This window comes from Aulonocara stuartgranti (assembly GCF_965226115.1).
Source record: "Aulonocara stuartgranti genome assembly, chromosome: 4".
Taxonomy (NCBI): Eukaryota; Metazoa; Chordata; class Actinopteri; order Cichliformes; family Cichlidae; genus Aulonocara; species Aulonocara stuartgranti.
In genome coordinates, this window is record NC_138942.1 from 20,061,036 (window position 1) to 20,081,808 (window position 20,773).

A 20,773-nucleotide genomic window follows, 5' to 3' on the forward strand; every position below is an offset into this window, starting at 1 on the left:
TAATTACATAACCCATACGTATAAGACTATGTATCAGAATTTGCATTTGCGCAACCACTACCTCTATCATTTATTTCCCTTGAATAATAGTAATAATCAGTTATCTTAGAGCTCCTCCTCTGGTAGTTTCATGTTATAACTGTTCAGGCACCGAGAGGTTTTTGTTCAGCTCTGTTGATGGTTTGTGATACTGTGGCTCTTTTGCACAATAATAAACAGCTGAATCCTCAGTCGTCAAGCTGTTCATCTGCAGATACAGCTGCTTTCTGCTGTTGTCTCTGGAGATGGTAAAGCGGCCTCTGAATGACTGAGAGTAGTAGATATTGCTGCTATCACTCTGGATCCAAGCAACCCACTCCAGTCCTTTTCCAGCAGCCTGTCTGACCCAAACAGCATGAATATCCCAACCGAACCCTGAGTATGTACAGGTCAGTCTGTGGGATTCTCCAGGCCTTTTAATCACGGATTCAGACTCAGTCAATGTTTGAGCCTCAGTACCTACAGACAAAAACAAAATTAGCTTCTTTATTTCAAACATTTCATAATGTTTCAGAAATGTGCTGTCCTTACCAGCCCAGTAAACTGACACTATAAGGAAAACAAACATAAATATCAACCATGTAGTTTGCTTTGTTATATTTGGCAACACTTATGTAAAAATCTGAATTTGCATCAGTTTCTTCTCCTCCAAGAGGAACACATGTCATGTCACACAATCCTCTGCACATCACTTATATTAGTCAAGTAAATCTTATAAATGCACAAATTATGTTTATTATTTATGAAATAATAAGGTTCTCTCAAAATGTATGAATTTCTGATACATTAGTAAAACTCTCCATATGTAATAATTATTAAACACATGTTCTATGAAGTTAATAATACAGTGTGGGAGCGTCATCATGTTGATGGCATCTCTGAAAAAGTTTCACAAACAACAGCTGTTGCTTAAAAACCAGCACTAAATGAGTAAACCATTTTATCAGACATCTAAACCTCCACAAAAAAGAACAATCGTCAGTACCTTAAAAAAAAAACAGCTCATTAGACACAATGATGCAGATATTCTGTCTTTTCATCAGTGAAAGTAAACGTATCATCCTTACCAGAACAGCTTATTACAAGAATAAAAAAATGAACCAAATATTCATGAATATGAATATGAATTTGAAGGATGGGTCGGGTGTATCCTTTGTGGCCCACCCTGGCCCAGAATTCATAACGCGGCCCAGCCAATTCCAGTTTCCAACAATGGCGGTAGCTACTTAGTTTTACTCTTATTACGCTTTTCAATACTTTATTAATTAAATTATTATTCATAATATTTGTATAATAATAAAAAAATACTTTTCAAATGTAGCAATGGCGGAGGAGCACAGCTAAAGAGTTTGGAGTATTACTCTTTCTGGGTCACAAAATGAACTTCTAACATATTTTCAGGTGTGTAAACTTCAAATATCTGCTCGGTTTATCAAGACATCACGTATGTGCAAAAGCGCTCTGATGTTTTCGGAGACGTCTGTTACCCCACCACCTCAATCACTGACCGGATGGTCAAGGCTCACTAGAGCCGGCAAGAACATCGGACTACCAGCACATCGTTTTCAGACCCTTTGCAGTCGTTCGCTGCTCAGGTTAAACATGAGTAGCGAAAGTCACTTAGATAACTTTTTTCAGTGTTTTTCAGTGTTTTATTTGTTCCTGAGTAAATCGGTTTGGCTGCGATTAAATTTATAGTTTTCACACGGCTGAATAAACGTCAAACAGAAAACTGATTAAACAGAAGTGTGAGATGGTACAGAATTTACTCCAATGTCCTGTTATATTTTATATAGCAAGGAGCAGCCGGCTACCGACACAGTGGTGATGCACATCAGAAGGCTAAACGGTCCAATTCCACAGCCTCACACTTACGGCCTTCTCGGTCTTCGGAGGACCCGGCCCATGTAGACTGCGAGCGCCTGGTTTTCCGAAGGATGCGGCCCTTGAATTAGGACACAGCTAATAAGAAGAAAGAGTGTTGCTAGGACTGACCGGAGGCAAATTTCATTTCAAAAGACTACCCACCGGAAGCTTTGATTAACGCATGGTTTTGTACAAACTATGCAAAAAGGAGTTTGCACACCACCGAAACACTTCGACCTTACAGTACCATCTAAATGCAAAACATGTTGCTGCACAGAACCTGTGGGAGCTGTTAGAGCTAGCAGTTCGAGTACCAACAAAAGGTGTCAGCAGCCCAAACTTGAGGAATTGACTGGCTTCAAGATCAAAATTAGTGAGTCAACATTGGACAAACTTAAACATTCTCTTGCAAAATGGATTGCTCTGGACTGTAGACCACTACACAGATTCAGATGATTTTTAACAGGGCCCCGAGTTTGCACAGAGCACAATCCACCATCAGTGAGACAGACTGCAGTGGTGGTCCACTCGAGCAGTGACCAACCCACAGCTGTCTGTCCTGGCCTGCAACCATTTGATTAGTCCTGCCACTTCTGTCTCATGTGAGAGATTGTTCTCACTTGCAGGTCATATAGTAACAAAAAAGAGAGCTGCCTTGAGCTCTGAAAATGTGAACAGGCTAGTTCGTCTAAGTAACAGGCTGAAAGAGACGGACAGTAAATAAGCATGGAGGTATTGTGAGTCCAATGAGTTTGTTATTTTTTGCACTAAAATGTTTGATGATCACACTGTTTTAGCCTAATGTACAAAATAATTTTGGCTAAGGTTACTCAGAGTTTAAAGGTGAAGCTGGTCAAATAACCTTTTATGTTTTTCCCTTATTTTCTAAGGAGAAAAACTGCACTTTATGTTAAAATGTTTATTATTATTATTTAAAGACAATACCGTTTTGAAAATGTACTTGAAGTACTCAAAATAGCACTTTATTTTTATGTCTGCCCATTTTTGTCTATCTGTTTTGGATTGAAATGCAATTTAAATGCTTTTTTTCTTTGTTCCTCTGATGGCTACTGAACCCTGAGTATGTACAGGTCCTCCAGGGCTTTTTACTACCGCCTCAGCCTCAGACTCAGTCAGCATTTGACCCTTGGTGCAGACAGTCAACCAGAATTATCTTCTGCCATCAAAATATTTATCTTAAACTTTTTTAAGCTGTTCTTACCAGGCCTGTAAATTGACAAGAGAAGAAGAAGAACCATAAACTCATGACAGTTTATCATCAAAGCCATTTTCCTGCCAGTCTTCAGTGGTGCAGCTCAATCTTTTCATGCCCATTTTTATATTCTGCTGCACATATTCAAAGATGAGATGAGAGATGATGCATCTCATCATCTCTCAGATAGCCTTTATTTGTCAGTTGCAGGTCTTTTGCCCACAACCGAGATGACAGACCTTGCCGACCGTACATACAATACACAAACATCACATTGGGGAGACAGGTCAGGCCAGGTAGCGAGGAAAAAAAACATCGAAATATGCAACACAAAAGGATAATACAGGAATGCACAGGTATCAACACACCATAACACAATAAACACAGACAAGCAACATGGGAAAGTGTTCCAGTGTGTACATCTGATCTGGGACCGCTGCAATCTTTGACTCCGCCTCCAGCTGACCCGATGTCCACATCATGGGGGAGGTAAGCGTTGGAGGTGGCGTTGGATAGGGAGGGTGATGTGTCATTGAGTGCTTATCAGTATCAGTATATGTATGTGTGTGCGTGTCCATAGTTCAGCTGAGACAGTGTCCTTCGCCCCGCCAGGCTAAGTAAACAGTCTTCCAGCCAACCCAGGTGGCCTTGTAGGGAATGGGAAGGAACAGACTCAACACAGTCGTTATCAGGGAGTTTCTGTTCAGCTCCAGCCTTGAGCCCAAAGCTGGCGCCGAAGGGGTAGCCGCATTATGATGGTGATTTTTCTTTTGCAAACAACTCATGAGAATTTCAAGCTGTTTTTAACACTCCGACACTGGTCTCTCAATCTCCTGTTAATAGCTGCGAGTTTCTCCATGATGTTATTAGCCATCGATTCCGTGGTCTTGTCACTCTTTTGCTCACATAGCAGATTCTGAGACCTCACGACCGCAGCCAACTGATCCGAGATGTAATCCAGCTTCCGCCCAGAGATGTTGTTCTGAGTTGATTCTTTCCTGATGTAATCCAACATACATATTCTCAGAGGTGTTATTCTGAGCATTCACTGCAGTCATAAATGCCTCCAAGCTCTTAACCATGCTGCCTTCAGTGAGCCCTTTCTGAGAAGTCGCACCTGTCGTTCCAATCCCAGCGGGCAGCCTTGTGGGGGTTTGAACAGCCGGTTCCGCTCTCTTAATTCTCCGATAAGCCAGGGCCAAGCAGCTCCGATCAGCAAGAACCCTGTTATCATGGTTCCAAATAGGTAGATATCTTAAGCGTCCTCGATCGACAGTCCCGCCAGGCACACGATCCTCTGCCACCCGTCCATCGTGTATCCGGCAGGGAAAGTCCCTCCAGGGCACTTGGGTTCTCCCGAGCCCAGACTTCTCGTTAAAGGGTGTCAATAGCATTCAGAGACCAGTTGATCAAATCCATAATTCTCTTTTAGGTTTTAGACACAGACTATGAGAGAGTGTTCCAGGGAAAGTAATACAAAAAAGACACGAGACTAGACAAGGACATAAGAACTAGCAGGGAAGATAAGGGAGAGGAGAAAAAGTGTGTCCGCCTCCTCCGAGAGCCAAAGAAAATAAAAGAAAGATGGAAGCGCTCTGAGTTTGCATCAGCTCCTCCTCATCATTAATCAACCAAACAGACATGTATACAAGTAATATGTATGTTCATTCATGTTTTACTCAGCAGGATTTGATCACTCATTAAAAATAAACATTGTATTGAAACACTGTATCTGCTAAGAAAAAGAAAATTATTTCTTTACTAAATTCTATAATCAGTGTTTCCTGATTTTAGTATTTTCTGACTTTCCTGACTTTACCCCAAAGTAGAATTTTTTTTAAGTATTTATTTATTTATAAATTCATTTATTATAAATTCATTTATTTAAGTACTATGTTTCTCTTCATGTTTCTTTATTTCTGCTTCAGTGTCCTTTCTGACTCGTCTTTTTAGCGTTTTATCTTTCAACAAGGGTTTCACCAGTTTAACTAAGAATAAGTTTAAAGGCACTAACTCAGAATTTAAAGAGAATCAATTAAAACATTTTGATGTGTTCATGTGAGAAGTAGCGAAAATATTTATTTTTCTAAATATCCTATTTTCATTGCTGTTTTTTTTTTTCTTTTTAAAATTGTGGTTAAAAGTTTATGAATTTTATTTTTCACATTGTTTTTCATTGTTACCATAACATGTTTTTAGATTCTGTGTGTTTTACTAATATTTATTCACAGATGGTGAAAACACAGGTGTTATTGTGACAGTGAGTTGAACATTATATTTTTGATCATCTACTGCCCCCTGTAGTGTCCTGTGAAACTGTAAAGCTGAAGGTTTTTGTAAAGCCTCGCTCATTACTTAAACCACTGTGTGTCTTTGGCACAGTAATACACAGCAGAGTCCTCTGGCTTTAGGTTGGAAAGGCTCAGATGCACCATGCTGTTGCTGTTGTCTTTGGTGATTTCAATTCGTCCTCTCAAACTGCTCACATATTTGTTTTTGCTGGAATCTGTGTAGCCTTCTCCCATCCATTCCAGTGATTCTCCTGGCTTTTGTCTTATCCAGTTCATAGTACAGCAGCTAAATGTGAAACCAGATCCTCTGCAGGAGAGACTGAGAGTCTCCCCAGGCCGTTTCACTACAGGACTGGAAGGAATGGACTCCATACTCTGACCTGTAACACCTGAGGAGTTAAAAAGGAACCAGTGAGACAGACATCTGCAAAATGTTCTTATAGCACTCGTTGTTTCCTGTAAAAATATTAAACAATAAGAAGCAGAAGAACTCACAGTGAAGCAAAGAAGCAACCAGCAACAGAGTGAGTGTCTGTGTCATTGTGAGTCTAGAGATTGTTCACTGCTGCTCCAACAATCAACACTCAGCACAAGACAAGTGAGCAGCACAGAAGTACACTGCACACAGTGAAGATTTGCATCAGGATATTATGTAGAGGGAGTGGCTCTTGTGTTGGCATCTCTTATGATTTATAAGTTGTACTTTAATTGTAACATATTATCTGCTTCATTATGCAGAGTAATAAAATATTTTTGTTATGCTTCATTGAAAACAAAAAGCTAACAGAGGGAAATCAGACAATTCACATTTTCCATGTAGCTTTCATGTTAATGACACAGCTGAATAAATAAGCATTTAATCTGATGTCTTAGGGATAAATATATGCGCTATATAAATGTCATGTAAATGTTTAAAAACATGTGAGTCAAAATAATTTTATTGTAATACAGTCAGTTCTTAACCCATTTAAAGCACAAGGTCAGCTGTGTTTATTTAATTAGGTGAAGTGTTACACCCCACTTAAAAGCAGGGTTTTATCTGGGGCGGGGTGTGACACAAACTGAAAAGAAAACTATTAACTGCCACAAAGTTGATGTCAGTAAAACACTGTTTATTTCACAATTAACCAAACGAACCAATTAGGCCCAAAATAAAACACAGGGAAGCTCTGTGTGTCAGGGTCTCCAAGGCCAAAACAACAAACGAAACACCCCTTCCTAGCTAAAAACAAACTGAGCACACTATCAGTAAACAAAATACAGTGGCTGAGCTCCCAACTAGCCACAAAACATGAGAAAACTGTTGGAACAAAAATGTCAGAGAACCCCTACCTGCTTCCACTATGGTTCACTATTATTTTTGTAAAGGCACACCTTTACTCACAAAAAGAAAAAAACAAATACAAATATTACATGTTTACATGTTTGTGCCACTGTGACTCTTGAGCACAGTTGATGAATGTTTTGTCACTAATTCGGGGCAACCGTGGCTCAAGGGGTTGGGAAGTGCATCTGTAACCGGAAGGTTGCCGGTTCGATCCCCGGCCTCTCTGTGCTGGTCGTTGTGTCCTTGGGCAAGACACTTTACCCTACCGCCTACTGGTGTTGGCCAGAGGGGCCGATGGTGCGATATGGCAGCCTCACTTCTGTCAGTCTGCCCCAGGCCAGCTGTGGCTGTAGCTTGCCTCCACCAGTGTGTCAATGCGAGAGTGAATGAATAGTGGAATTGTAAAGCGCTTTGGGTGCCTTGAAAAGCGCTATATAAATCCAATCCATTATTATTAATTACACATCTCTAGTGCTACACAGTGTCGTGTGTGCTGTATCCATAATGCACACTTCCAATCCACTTTAATCTGCTATGAAAATGCATGAGTGAATGAGTGAATATTAGTATTAGCATACTGTTCAGATTTCTTGTCTTCACAGTATGACATTTGTCAATTTTAACATGGGCCAGGAATCCTCTGTCATAATAAGTGTTTGCACCATACTGAGCTACAGATATATTTAGAATGTACAAATAGCCTATCTGACATTAATAAAAGGTTGATTACCCTGTTTCAGAGAGCAGGGAGGCGACAGTTAGATATGATATAACACTGTCAAAATCCCCCTGCCACTGTTTAAGATTGTTTAAAAATGCAGTTTACTTTACTGCTTGTACAATTCATCAAAACAGTTTGTACTTTTGTCAGTTAGAACTCTTGCGCTCTCGCTTTCCTAAATACTGTCTACATTTTCTGTTTTCAGTCAAATTACTTCAAACTATTTTCAAATATGTAAGAGAAAGCAAATATAGTAACACACAGTCAGCAGTAGCAGTGAAACTGCCCTTCAATTGAAAGCAAATATGAACATGTGTTCTCAGAAAAGGTTTAACAGTAACAAACCTGCTGCTGTAGCTCATCAACTTAAAGGTTCAGATGTTCTTCTGCATATTTTGGTTGTAACGAGTGGTTGTTTGAGTTACTGTTGATTTCGGCTCAAACCTGTCTGCCCATTCTCCTCTGATCTGAAAAGGCCTGACCTCAAGCAGCATGAATATCATCACTGAACTCTGTACAGGTCAGTCTGTGTGAGTCTCCGGGCCTTTTAACCACTGGTTCACAAAGCAAATGAAAATATTTACAGTTATACACAAAACAGAATATTTAATGATACGAGATCTTGACAATCCAGTATTATGTCTTTCTTTCAGTGCATTGATGTGCTGAGTTTTTGTCCAGAGTTTCTTCCTCTTGTGTCACTGTGGCTCTCGAGCACAATAATAAACAGCAGAATCCTCAGGTGTCAGGCTGTTCATCTGCAGATACACCTGCTTTCTGCTGTTGTCTCTGGAGATGGTAAAGCGGCCTCTGACTGACTCAGTGTAGTAGCTGCCACTACTGTCATCCCAGATGAGGGCGATCCATTCCAGTCCTTTTCCAGCAGCCTGTCTAATCCAAGCACCATGAATATCACTGCTGAACCCTGAGTATGTACAGGTCAGTCTGTGGGAGTCTCCAGGCCTTTTAACCACTGATTCAGACTCAGTCAGTGTTTGACCATCAGTACCTACAGAAATGTTAACAGCTCATTAGTCCAGTCATATTTCTTCATATATTTATTTGTATACCAGAAATATATGTCCTTACCAGTCAAGAAACAAAACAGAATCAGGAAAACAACTAAATAAACAGTTCTCATCATTCTAAACATCAGTCGTCTTTGTCCAGTCTGTTGTGTGTATATTAGGTTGAGTCCCTGAGTCTTACTCTCAAGCACATATAAAGTTGCTGAAGACATCAGATTTGCATTGACTCCTCCTCCTCAGCAAAATATATAAGTATATATATATTACATCAAATGAGAATTTGATGTAAACTCCAGTCCTTTCCTGCAAACTGTCTTAAGTATGTTTCTTTCAGTGTATTGATGCTGTTAAAGTCGAGTTCATTTCTCTAAATGTGAACTCTGAAAGCAAATGTTGGTTTTGTGATGTGCTGAGTTTTTGTACTTGTACAGAGATGCTTCCTCTTCTGTGAAGAGTTGTCTGTGGACATGGTAAACTGTCCTCTGAATGACTAAGAGTAGTGGGTGCTATTTCTATCAGAGCAATTACTCTACTCATTTTCCAGCAGCCTGTCTGATCCAAGCAGCATGAATATCACTGCTGAACCTTGAGTATGTACAGGTCAGTCTGTGGGATTGTCCAGGCCTTTTAACCACAGATTCCGACGGAGTCAGGGTTTGACCCTCACTAACTGATAAAAGTAAATAATTATCTTCTTTTTTCATGCATATAAATTCTTGTCAAGTCATAATGTTAACAAAAGAATACTTTGTCCTTACCAGTCCAATAAACTGACAGGAAAAAAAAACATAAACCCAGAACTGTTCATTGCAAAAAGGCATGTCTCTCTGTCCAGTCAACAGTGCTGTAAATCCGCCACATAGTCCCAGTGTTATAGTTACATAATACATATGTGTCAGAATTTTAATTTGTTCAACCACTACCTCTATCAAGAATTACGACCCCCTTAGTTCAATTTCTCCCATTTCTTTCCCTTGAATAATAATAATAATCAGTTATCTTAGAGCTCCTCCTCTGGTAGTTTCATGTTATAACTGTTCAGGCATTAAGAGGTTTTTGTTCAGCTCTGTTGATGGTTTGTGATACTGTGGCTCTCGAGCACAATAATAAACAGCAGAATCCTCAGTCGTCAAGCTGTTCATCTGCAGATACACCTGCTTTCTGTTGTTGTCTCTGGAAATGGTAAAGCGGCCTCTGACTGACTGAGAGTAGAAGATATAGCTGCTATCACTGAGGATCCGAGCAACCCACTCCAGTCCTTTTCCAGCAGCCTGTCTGATCCAAGCAGCATGAATATCACCACTGAACCCTGAGTATGTACAGGTCAGTCTGTGTGAGTCTCCGGGCCTTTTAATCACGGATTCAGACTCAGTCAGTGTTTGACTCTCAGTACCTACAGACAAAAACAAAATTAGCTTCTTTATATCAAACATATCTTAATGTTTGCAGAAGAAATGTGCTGTCCTTACCAGCCCAGTAAACTGACACTATCAGAAAAACAAAGGTAAACCCAGGACAGTTCATTGTAAAAGTCATATCTCTCTGCTCAGTTTATGAAATTCAACCATGTAGTCCCTTTAATATATTTGGCAACACATGTGTAAAAATCTGAATTTGCATAAACTCCTCCTTAAAGAAAAACTTTGTCTCATATAAAGAACTGCACACGACTTATATTAAAATATTTAAGCAAATATGATATATATTTACAAATGATTATTATTATTTGTTACTTAATAAATACAAATTTTCTCTCAAACTTTAGTCACCAATTGATTTATTAACCATGAGTAAAGAAAACCATATCAATTCATTTTTAAATGTGTGCTCCATGTAGTAATACAGTAATTAATAATAGGAATATTATGACTCTTTACTGTTAAAGCTCATGTTGATGGATTTTCTGAAAAAGTGGATTCACAACAACATCAGCTGTTGCTTAAGGAACTAGAGCAGTAAACATTTTCTACAAAACTCCATAAAACAAAACTAAACTCCAACAAAACGAATCTTCAGCATGGTGAATGATGGACATATCAAAATTGGTTTCCCATTTAAAAAACAATAAAAAGACAGAATAGGGACGGTGGGGTGTTTGACCACAGACAAGCAAAAACAAGAATACATAATTAGATTATTTGATCTTGACACTATGATGTAGCAGAACACAGAGCTTTATAAAAATCTCTCTACAGCAAAAGAAATTATTGAAGCTGTATTTCTGCAAAACTGTAGATGACAGTGAAGATAAAGCAAACCCTTCTCTTGATTTAGTATCACGGTGTCACTGTGACTATTGAGGACAACAATAAACAGCAGAATCCTCTGATGTCATCTGCAGATACAGCTGCTTTCTGCTGTTTTCTCTGTAGATGGTAAACTGGTGGTGAACTGCTATGGGTAATATTTCTTAAGGCCATTTCCCCCCTTTTTTTTCTTTAATACACTCTTAAATCATTCTTGGTCTTAGAGCTCCTCCTCTGGTGGCTTCATTCTACAACTGCTCAGCCACTGAGAGGTTATGTTCAGGTCTGCTGATGTTTTGTGTTACTGTGACTCTCTGGCACAATAATACACAACAGTGTCTTCAGGCTGCATATTCTGTCCATTTAAAGTCACCGTGTTGCTTGAAGTGTCTAAATCAATACTGAATTCATTCTTTAGTGAATCTTTGTAGTAAGAGCCCGCAATACCTTTCACCCCAATCCACTCCAGTCCTTTCCCTGCAGGCTGTCTGATGCAAGCTGTGTACCAGCCAAGAGAATAAGAGACCTGACAGGTGATGGTCAGACACTGACCTGGCTGCACAATCACAGCACTGCAAAAACTCAAAATGTTACCAAGTATATTTGTCTAATTTATAGTGAAAAATATCTCATCACACTTAAAATAAGACACAATCAGCTACAGAGTAACATTTTAGTGAGATATATGAACTTGTTTTTAGACAGTGCATCTTGGATCTGGAGAATTTTCACTTATTCCACTGGCAGATTTCTTTCACTTATTTTAATCACGAATATCTTATATTAAGTCAGAATCAGAATCAGAATCAGAAAGGGGTTTATTGCCAAATGTTGAGCAGGTTTACAACATTAGGAAATTGCTGCGGTGCTTCAGTGCAAACATACTGTCATAAATTACACTTAAATAGACATGAAAAAATAAGAATAAGAATAAGAATTAAAAGTGCTACGTAGAAAGATATATACATGAGTGCAGGTGGTGATCAGTGCCAAACATGGAATGATGCAGTGAACACAGCGTAGGGTCATGTGTTAGTGGTGGGAACAGTCATACGGTTATTGTTCATGTGTCCGACAGCAGAGGGGAAGAAACTGTTCTTATGGCGAGAGGTTCTGGTGCGAATGGACCGGAGCCTCCTGCCTGAGGGGAGCAGGTCAAACAGACTGTGTCCAGGGTGAGAAGGGTCAGCTGAGATTCGAGCTGCACGCCCCAGTGTCCTGGAGGTGTACAGGTCCTGCAGAGATGGGAGTCTGCAGCCAATCACCTTCTCAGCAGAGCGCACGACACGCTGCAAGTGAAAAACTTAATAGAAATTAAATACCTGTTAAACAAATAATTAGCTTCTTTTTCAAGCGTATAATTTCTTGTCAAGTCATAATGTTTGCAAAAGAATACTTTGTCCTTAACAGCTCAATAAACTGACAGGACAGGAAAAACAAAAATAAACCCAGAAAAGTTCACTGTAAAAGTCATCTCTCTCTGTCCAGTCTACAGTGCTGTAGTCAGTGTTATAGTTACATAATACATATGTATCAGAATTTGCATTTGCTCAACCACTACCTCTATCAGGAATAGCAACCCTCTTATTTGCATTTCTTCCATTTCTTTCAGTTAAATAATAATCAGTTATCTTAGAGCTCCTCCTCTGGTAGTTTCATGTTATAACTGTACGGGCACTGAGAGGTTTTTGTTCAGCTCTGCTGATGGTTTGTGATACTGTGGCTCTTTTGCACAATAATAAACTGCTGAATCCTCAGCCGTCAAGCTGTTCATCTGCAGATACAGCTGCTTTCTGCTGTTGTCTCTGGAGATGGTGAACCGGCCTCTGACTGACTGAGAGTAGTAGATCTCATTACCATTAGAGTGGATCCAAGCAACCCACTCCAGTCCTTTTCCAGCAGCCTGTCTGATCCAAGCAGCATGAATATCACTGCTGAACCCTGAGTATGTACAGGTCAGTCTGTGTGAGTCTCCAGGCCTTTTAATCACTGATTCAGACTCAGTCAATGTTTGACCCTCAGTACCTACAGACAAAAACAAAATTAGCTTCTTTATATCAAACATTTCATAATGTTTGCAGAAGAAATGTGCTGTTCTTACCAGCCCAGTAAACTGACACTATCAGAATAACAAAGGTAAACTCGGGACAGTTCATTGTAAAAGTCATGTCTCTCTGCTCAGTCTACAGTCATGAAAATCTCCCTGTTATATTTGGCAACACATGCGTAAAAATCTGAATTTGCATAAACTCCTCCTTAAAGTGAAACACACATAATCTCATACAAACATCGGCACACCACTTGTATTTTAAAAAAAAAAAAAAAAAAAAGCAAATCTTATAAAAATAATTATACACAAAAAATTATTATTGTTTTTTTACTTAGTAAAGAAAAAGTTTCTTCAAAATTTAATCACCAACCAAAATCTTTTCAGATATTTATAAACATTATACTTATATATTAAATTTATATTATTTGTTTTTGGATCTGACTGTATTGTTGTGATTTTGAAATTAATTCTATTTAGTCTGACCTGAATTAATGCTGATAAATGTATTAAAGATGGTGTTTCTTTCACAATGTTGTTGATGTTGAACAGCAATAAATTAATTTATATTAATGTAAACTGCAGAAAGCAAGTTTTCTATGTACTTAGACAACATTTTATCCTCTTGTGTCACTGTGGCTCTTGACCACAATAATAAAGAGAAAAATCCTCAGTTTACCATTTATTCATTATTAAATGTGTGCTCCATAACGTAATACAGTAATTAACAATAGGAACATTATGTCTCTTTACTGTTAAAGCTCATGTTGATGGAAGTGGATTCACTACAACATCAGCTGTTGCTTAAAAACAGGAACCAGATCATTAAACATTTTATGAGGCATCCAAAACTTGATAATACAAAACTAAACTCTAATAAAACTAATCCTCAGCATGGTGAATGATGGACATATCAAAAATGGTTTTCCAGTTAAAAAACAATTAAAAGGCAACCAAACACCACTGACAGAATAAGGATGGTGGGGTGTTTGCCCACAGCCAAGCAAAAACAAGAATATATAATTTGATTATTTCATCTTGACATTATGATGTAGCAGAACACAGAGCTTTATAAAAATCTCTCTACAGCTTAAAAAACGATTGAAGCTGTATTTCTGTGAAACTGTAGATGAGGGTGAAGGCAAAGCAAACCCTTCTCTTGATAAAGTATCTCTGTGTCACTGGCAACAATAAATAGCAGAATCCTCTGATGTCATCTGCAGATTCAGCTCCTTTCTGCTGTTTTCTCTGGAGATGGTAAACTGGTGCTGAACTGCTGCGAGTAATATTTGTGTCTAACACTCCCTCTATCAAGAATAGTAAACCCTTAACAACCTTTCCCCATGTTTTTTTTCTTAAATATACCTTAAATTCATTATTGGTCTTGGAGCTCCTCCCCTGGTGGCTTCATGTTACAAATGTGCTCATACACTGAGAGGTTTTGTTCAGGTCTGTTGATGTTTTCTCTTACTGTGACTCTCTGGCACAGTAATACACAGCAGTGTCTTCAGGCTGCATATTCTATCCATTTAAAGTTACTGTGTTGCTTGAAGTGTACAAGTCAATGCTGAATTTGTTCTTCAATGAATCTTTGTAGTATGAATATCCAGTAACTTTCACCCCAATCCACTCCAGTCCTTTCCCTGCAGGCTGTCTGAACCAAGCTGTCCAATAGCCAAGAGAATAAGAGACGTGACAGGTGATGGTCAGACGCTGACCTGGCTGCACAATCACAGAGGCTGGCTGTGTCAGCTGTTCACATGTGTGGACAAAACATGTTGGATGTAGTAACAGTAAGAATCAGTGTGCAGTGATTATAGTGTTTGTGTTCAGTGAGACTCACAGGATCCAGCAGTAGAGCTCCAGAGAACGTGTTGGTGCTAAATATGATCTGATGAGCTTCTCGTCTTCTTCTGTGACTGACTGCATGATATCAGACTTTATATCAGCCTGTGAGGAATTGATTTGCATACAGATGGATTCTGATAGATTATGAGAGAAAACAGATCACACTGTAGCATTAAGTAAAGAGTTTCAGCATAATTAATAGAAAATTACTGACGCTCATTTACTGCACTGCTTTATGCAGCAATGTTCACATTTTGCAGTCAGTTGTTTTCTGTGGGAAAGATCTGAAACCTAACAGCGATTAGCACAAAGTGTCCAACTGGTGTGTTTGATGCATTTAACAGCTCCTTTTAGTCCCCTTTATGAACTGGTGAGACAGAATACTTCAGAAGTACTTGTTGTTTAAACAAATGGTAAAAGATTTAATAATGAGTTTGCTCCTATCATCATGCTGATATTTGTCCTGCTCAGCAGCAAATCCAATTAGATATTAAATATGACTCATTTATGTCCCATTTCAGTATTTTCAATGTTTACATTGTAACTTAAAAATGTTTTCTAACATTTTTGACAATAAGTTAAACAGAAAATCAAAGACTGCAAAAGCAGCTGCTCACCTTATAATGTGTATTTGTATGTGCATGCTTATGCAAACCATATTCTTCTGCCATTGTGTGTATCTGGCACAGTAACACACAGCACTAAATAACCATCCACTCTTGTTTTTCCTGCAGGGTGTCTGATACATTGCATTCCTGCTTGGCCAAAATTGAAACCGGTTCCTCTACAGGAAAGACTGAGGGCTTCTTGAGGCTTTTTTAACAGTGGAGTGGAGAGAATGGACTCCAAAGACTGACCATTCAAACCTGCTGAACAACCAGAAGAAAAAGCAGGTCTATGAAAATCAGGAAGAAAATAACAATTTAAACAAATGATCTAATTAAAAAATAATAATTTATGTATCACAACAGTGCAGGCGGACAACTGTCAACAGGACAACACAGTCTGAACATCATCTTGAAAGTGAAGGTGTGAATGAAGGGTTTCAAATCAAGAGGACAGAAGTCCGCCACCTGGATTTTAGTAGGGAGAAGTATGTGGCTTAAATTTTATTCAAATGCCTAAAAAGAAAATGTGTTGTGGATTTTATTATGATATACATATATGTATACACTAGACATGTAACAATAATTACTCACATAAATTCTGTGCAATCATACATACTCATATATACTATGCGCACTTACAATGGAGTGTTTTATATAGTTAAGTCACTGTGTTAAGCATTTGACCTGCATGTTCAAAACGCACGAACCATATATTTAGGTCAAATGCATCTACCATTATATTAATGAAAACGTTTGTGCCACTTGTTATATGAACACATGCTTATCAATGTTTGAAAATGTAATAATTAGGATCAATAAGTAACCTCTGATTGTGTTATGGCCAACGGTGACTAGTCCACACATAGGGTTATTCAGCTTGGCACTGGTAAAGTATGCACATAGGACCCTTTCTCAGCGTTCATCTGCGTTTATCTGTACCGTCCCACGTTTTGTCCAGCCCTTTCAATGCCTGTACAGCAAGTAAACCCAGCGCCGCTGGGCATGCACCAGGGATTCAGGTTCTTGCTACTATCTATGCTAACCCTAAGTAAGGGTTAGCATAGATGTTCAAAAGAAAAACATCATTTAAAAGAAGGATGAAAATTTTAAGATTATTTACATAGATTTATACATGTCAATTTATTCTTCACAGTCATAAATACGTATAAACATGACAGCTTTGCAAACATATTTTTGCAATAAGGTAGTTTCATTGTGTTTTTAAGTAGATTTATGGAGTATGATTGCTATGAGGTACTTAATTTGCGTGACTGTGAAAGGCAGAAAGCAAACTGCAGAGTTTTTTTTTACAGAGTTTCTTCCTCTTGTGTCACTGTGACTCTCGAGCACAATAATAAACAGCTGAATCCTCAGTTGTCAGGCTGTTCATCTGCAGATACACCTACTTTCTGCTGTTGTCTCTGGAGATGCTAAACCGACCTCTGACTGACTGAGAGTAGAAGCTGCCACTACTGTCACCCCAGATGACAGCAATCCACTCCAGTCCTTTTCCAGCAGCCTGTCTAATCCAAGCAGCATGAATATCACTGCAGAACCCTGAGTATGTAGGTCAGTCTGTGGGAGTCTCCAGTCCTTTTAATCACAGATTCAGATCAGTAAGTGTTTGACTCTCAGTACCTACAGACAAAAAGAATGATTAGTGACTGTTTTCCGAGTATATCAGTTCAATTTAAAACAACTGCATTTTCCTTACCAGCCCAATAAATTGAAAGGATTAGAAAGGATTAGCCTTCACCTAAGGATTTACATCCCTGATAAGCAGAAGGAGCCTCACTATCTGTTTAATGTCTCCCATTACAATGGCCTCACTGTGTTAACTTTCAACATGCATGTAAAGTAGTGGCAGGAGTGCTCTTAAAGTGAGAAAGTGATATTACTATAACTAATGTGATATAATTAAATATGTAACCTCTCTAATTGTGACGTTGCTGAATTTGATTTTTATATTTTGGGGGGCAGTGTATAAATTGCTGACTGACAGATCAGCTGATCTGTTATCTGACTTGACTGACCATCGACCCTCTATAACTCTGAGGAACAAACTGAAGATAAGGTTCCAACCTAACCAAATACCCTTTAAAGGAACAATTCAAATAATTAAGGACAATGACTTTAAATTTTATTTCATTTTGTGAAAGGCCCAGGTTGTCATTTCTGTTATGAACCTATTACCTGTTGATAACTAAAGTCACAGTTAACTGAAATTCCTGTGTTTTGATTGTTTTTACACATATCCAGCTTCTCCCCTAACATAGAGTAAGTTGTATTTGGGTTACATACAGTACATGTAATTACGAACAAAGTATCATCAAAATGGTTACTCCTCTGATAGGTGTTTTTCATGCCTTTGCACTTTTAGTGTTTCTTTCAGCGTGTTGTTGATGTCAAAGTGCAGTTTATTTCTCTAAATGTGTTGTGTTTTTTGTGTCTGTGTTTTTGAGTTTTCATATGGCATTGCTTCCTCTTCTGAGAAGGTGGGCCAGCAACAGAAGAGTTGTCTCTGGAGATGTTAAACTATCCTCTGACTGACTGAGAGCAGTGGCTGCTACTACCATCATAAGCAATTTAAGCAATCCACTAGTCCTTTTCAAGCAGCCTGTCTGATCCAAACATTACTATAATTACTGAACCCTGAGTATGTACAAATCAGTCTGTGGCCTTTTAACTGCTGATTCAAACTGAGTCAGTGTTTGACCCTCAGGACCTGATAAACAAATAATTAGCTTCTTATTTCAAGCATATAAATTCATAATGTTAAAAGAAAGAATACTTTGTCCTTACCAGCCCAATAAACTGAGAGGACAGGAAAAACAAACACAAATCCAGAACTGTCCATTGTAAAAGTCTCTCTGTCCAGTCTACAGTGCTGTAAATCCATCACATAGTCCCAGTTTTATAATTACATAACCCATACGTATAAGACTATGTATCAGAATTTGCATTTGCGCAACCACTACCTCTATCATTTATTTCCCTTGAATAATAATAATAATCAGTTATCTTAGAGCTCCTCCTCTGGTAGTTTCATGTTATAACTGTACGGGCACTGAGAGGTTTTTGTTCAGCTCTGCTGATGGTTTGTGATACTGTGGCTCTTTTGCGCAATAATAAACTGCTGAATCCTCAGTCCTCAAGCTGTTCATCTGCAGATACAGCTGCTTTCTTCTGTTGTCTCTGGAGATGGTGAAGCGGCCTCTGAATGACTGAGAATAGTGGATCTCATTACCATTAGAGTGGATCCAAGCAACCCACTCCAGTCCTTTTCCAGCAGCCTGTCTGACCCAAGCAGCATGAATATCCCAACCGAACCCTGAGTATGTACAGGTCAGTCTGTGGGATTCTCCGGGCCTTTTAATCACGGATTCAGACTCAGTCAATGTTTGAGCCTCAGTACCTACAGACAAAAACAAAATTAGCTTCTTTATTTCAAACATTTCATAATGTTTCAGAAATGTGCTGTCCTTACCAGCCCAGTAAACTGACACTATAAGGAAAACAAACATAAAGGCAGGACAGTTCATTGTAAAAGTCATGTCCCTCTGCTCAGTCTACAGTTGTGTAAATCAACCATGCAGTCTTTGTGTTATATTTGGCAACACTTATGTAAAAATCTGAATTTGCATCAGTTTCTTCTCCTCAAAGAGGAACACATGTCATGTCACACAATCCTCTGCACATCACTTATATTAGTCAGGTAAATCTTATAAATGCACAAATTATATTTATTATTTATGAAAAAATAGATAATAATTTTCTCTCAAAATGTATGAAAATCTCCATAAGTGCTAATTATTAAACACATGTTCTATGAAGATATTAATACTGTGGGAACAATATGACTTGTTACTGCTAAAGTTCATGTTGATGGCATCTCTGAAAAAGTTTCACAAACAACAAGTTGTTGCTTAAAAACCAGCACTAAATCAGGAAACCATTTTATCAAACATCTGAACCTCCACAAAAAAGTAAAATACATTAAAACTGTCACTCAGCATGAATGATGAATGACATTCAACCTAACCTAAAAATAAATAAAAATAAATAAAACCTAAATAAACTCAATCAAAATTTCAAACTCAGATATATTTAAGATTCAAAACTCAAAATCAACACAAAATTCTAAGAACAGGACTTCTGCATGGTTTAGGAGTTTTGGATTTTTAAAACATTTTTTGTTGTTTGTTGGTTTTTCTTACAAATGAGAGCATTTTCTATTATCTCATGGAAGTAAGTGTTGGATGAGTTATTTAGTGTTTAATAAAGTTGATAAAAAGCGTTCTTATCTAAGTGGTCTGGTCTTGTAACCATAAGTGGGGTGAGAGCCTCTCTTCTTGTGGCTTCATGTCAGTGTGGAGTTTGTGGCATTTTTGTTAAGGTTTCCTGATTGGTTTTCTCCATGCATCTCTCTCTCTCTCTCTCTCTCTCTCTCAGCTGCTTTCTGTTGTTTTGTCAGCAGATGGTAAATTGGGTGGTAAATTTTTACTGTTACCCTTGAGCTACAGCCACCCACTGGCACAGATGAGTAAACCGTCACAAGGTTTTGGATAAAGTGTAAACTCACAAACCTGTCAAACCTGCATTTGAAACTTTGGCTACCATAGCAGTATATATTTGGGTCTTCTAACTAAAATAGGAAAATAGGAACATAAATAGTGCCTCATTGCCAGACCTGGCCCACATCTGGTTGGCATACACACTGCCATGACACGGGTCAGTCAGACGTGACAGTTTGATGCCAGATCCGGGCCAGACCTGTTTTCTATGGGCCTGGGCCACATGAACCAAACCACAATCGAGCCAGATATGGCATGGCATCACATAGACAGCGCTATCTATGCCAGGCCTGGCTCATATCTGGATATCATACGTCTTATCATGCCAGAAGTCAGCCAGCAGTGCCGCCTTGATACCAGATCCGGGCCAGACCTCCTTACTATGTGGGTTGTTGGGTTTTTTTTCTCTGTATGTATTATTGTAGGGTCTACCTTACAAAACAAAGCGCCTTGAGGCAACTGTTGTTGTGATTTGGCGCTATATAAATAAAATAAAATAAAATTGAATTGAATTGAAATTCATCTTTATTTTTTAAACGAATCTGTTCTTATTTGGCTTGTAAATTGACAAGAAAAGAAAAACAACCATAAACTCATGAGAATTTATCATCAAAGCTATTTTTCTGCCAGTCTTCAGTGGTGCAGCTCAATCTTGTCGTGCCCATTTTTATATTCTGCAGCACATATTCAAAGATGGAAACAGCCTGAGTTTGCATCAGCTTCTCCTCATCATTAATCAGTTTATCAAAAGAAAGTATCAAGCTAACCAAACAAACAGATATACAAGTAATATGTATGTTCATTCATGTTTTACTCAGCAGGGTTTGATCACTCATTAGTAATACAAAGATAATTATTTTAGTTTTTCCTGATTTTACCCCAAAGTAAAATAAAAGAGAATCTGACAAGGATGCCTCCTGGGTTAATGTGTTCCGGGCATGTCCCACCGGGAGGAGGCCCCGGGG

The 20,773-nt window shown here is 38.5% G+C and overlaps 1 long non-coding RNA gene across 2 annotated transcripts; it reads right to left on the bottom strand.

Annotated features, from left to right (window-relative positions):
- Positions 1 to 14,078: 14,078 nt before the first annotated feature.
- Positions 14,079 to 18,137, bottom strand: LOC309704913. Of its 2 annotated transcripts, none has more exons than XR_014276405.1 (4): positions 18,037 to 18,137; positions 15,244 to 15,495; positions 14,622 to 14,701; positions 14,079 to 14,442 (listed from the first exon to the last, which is right to left on the bottom strand). It is a non-coding gene; the product is annotated as an uncharacterized lncRNA (long non-coding RNA). The 2 variants fall into 2 exon arrangements; XR_014276406.1 differs by having other exon boundaries at positions 14,079 to 14,530.
- Between the last annotated feature and the right edge of the window lie 2,636 nt (positions 18,138 to 20,773).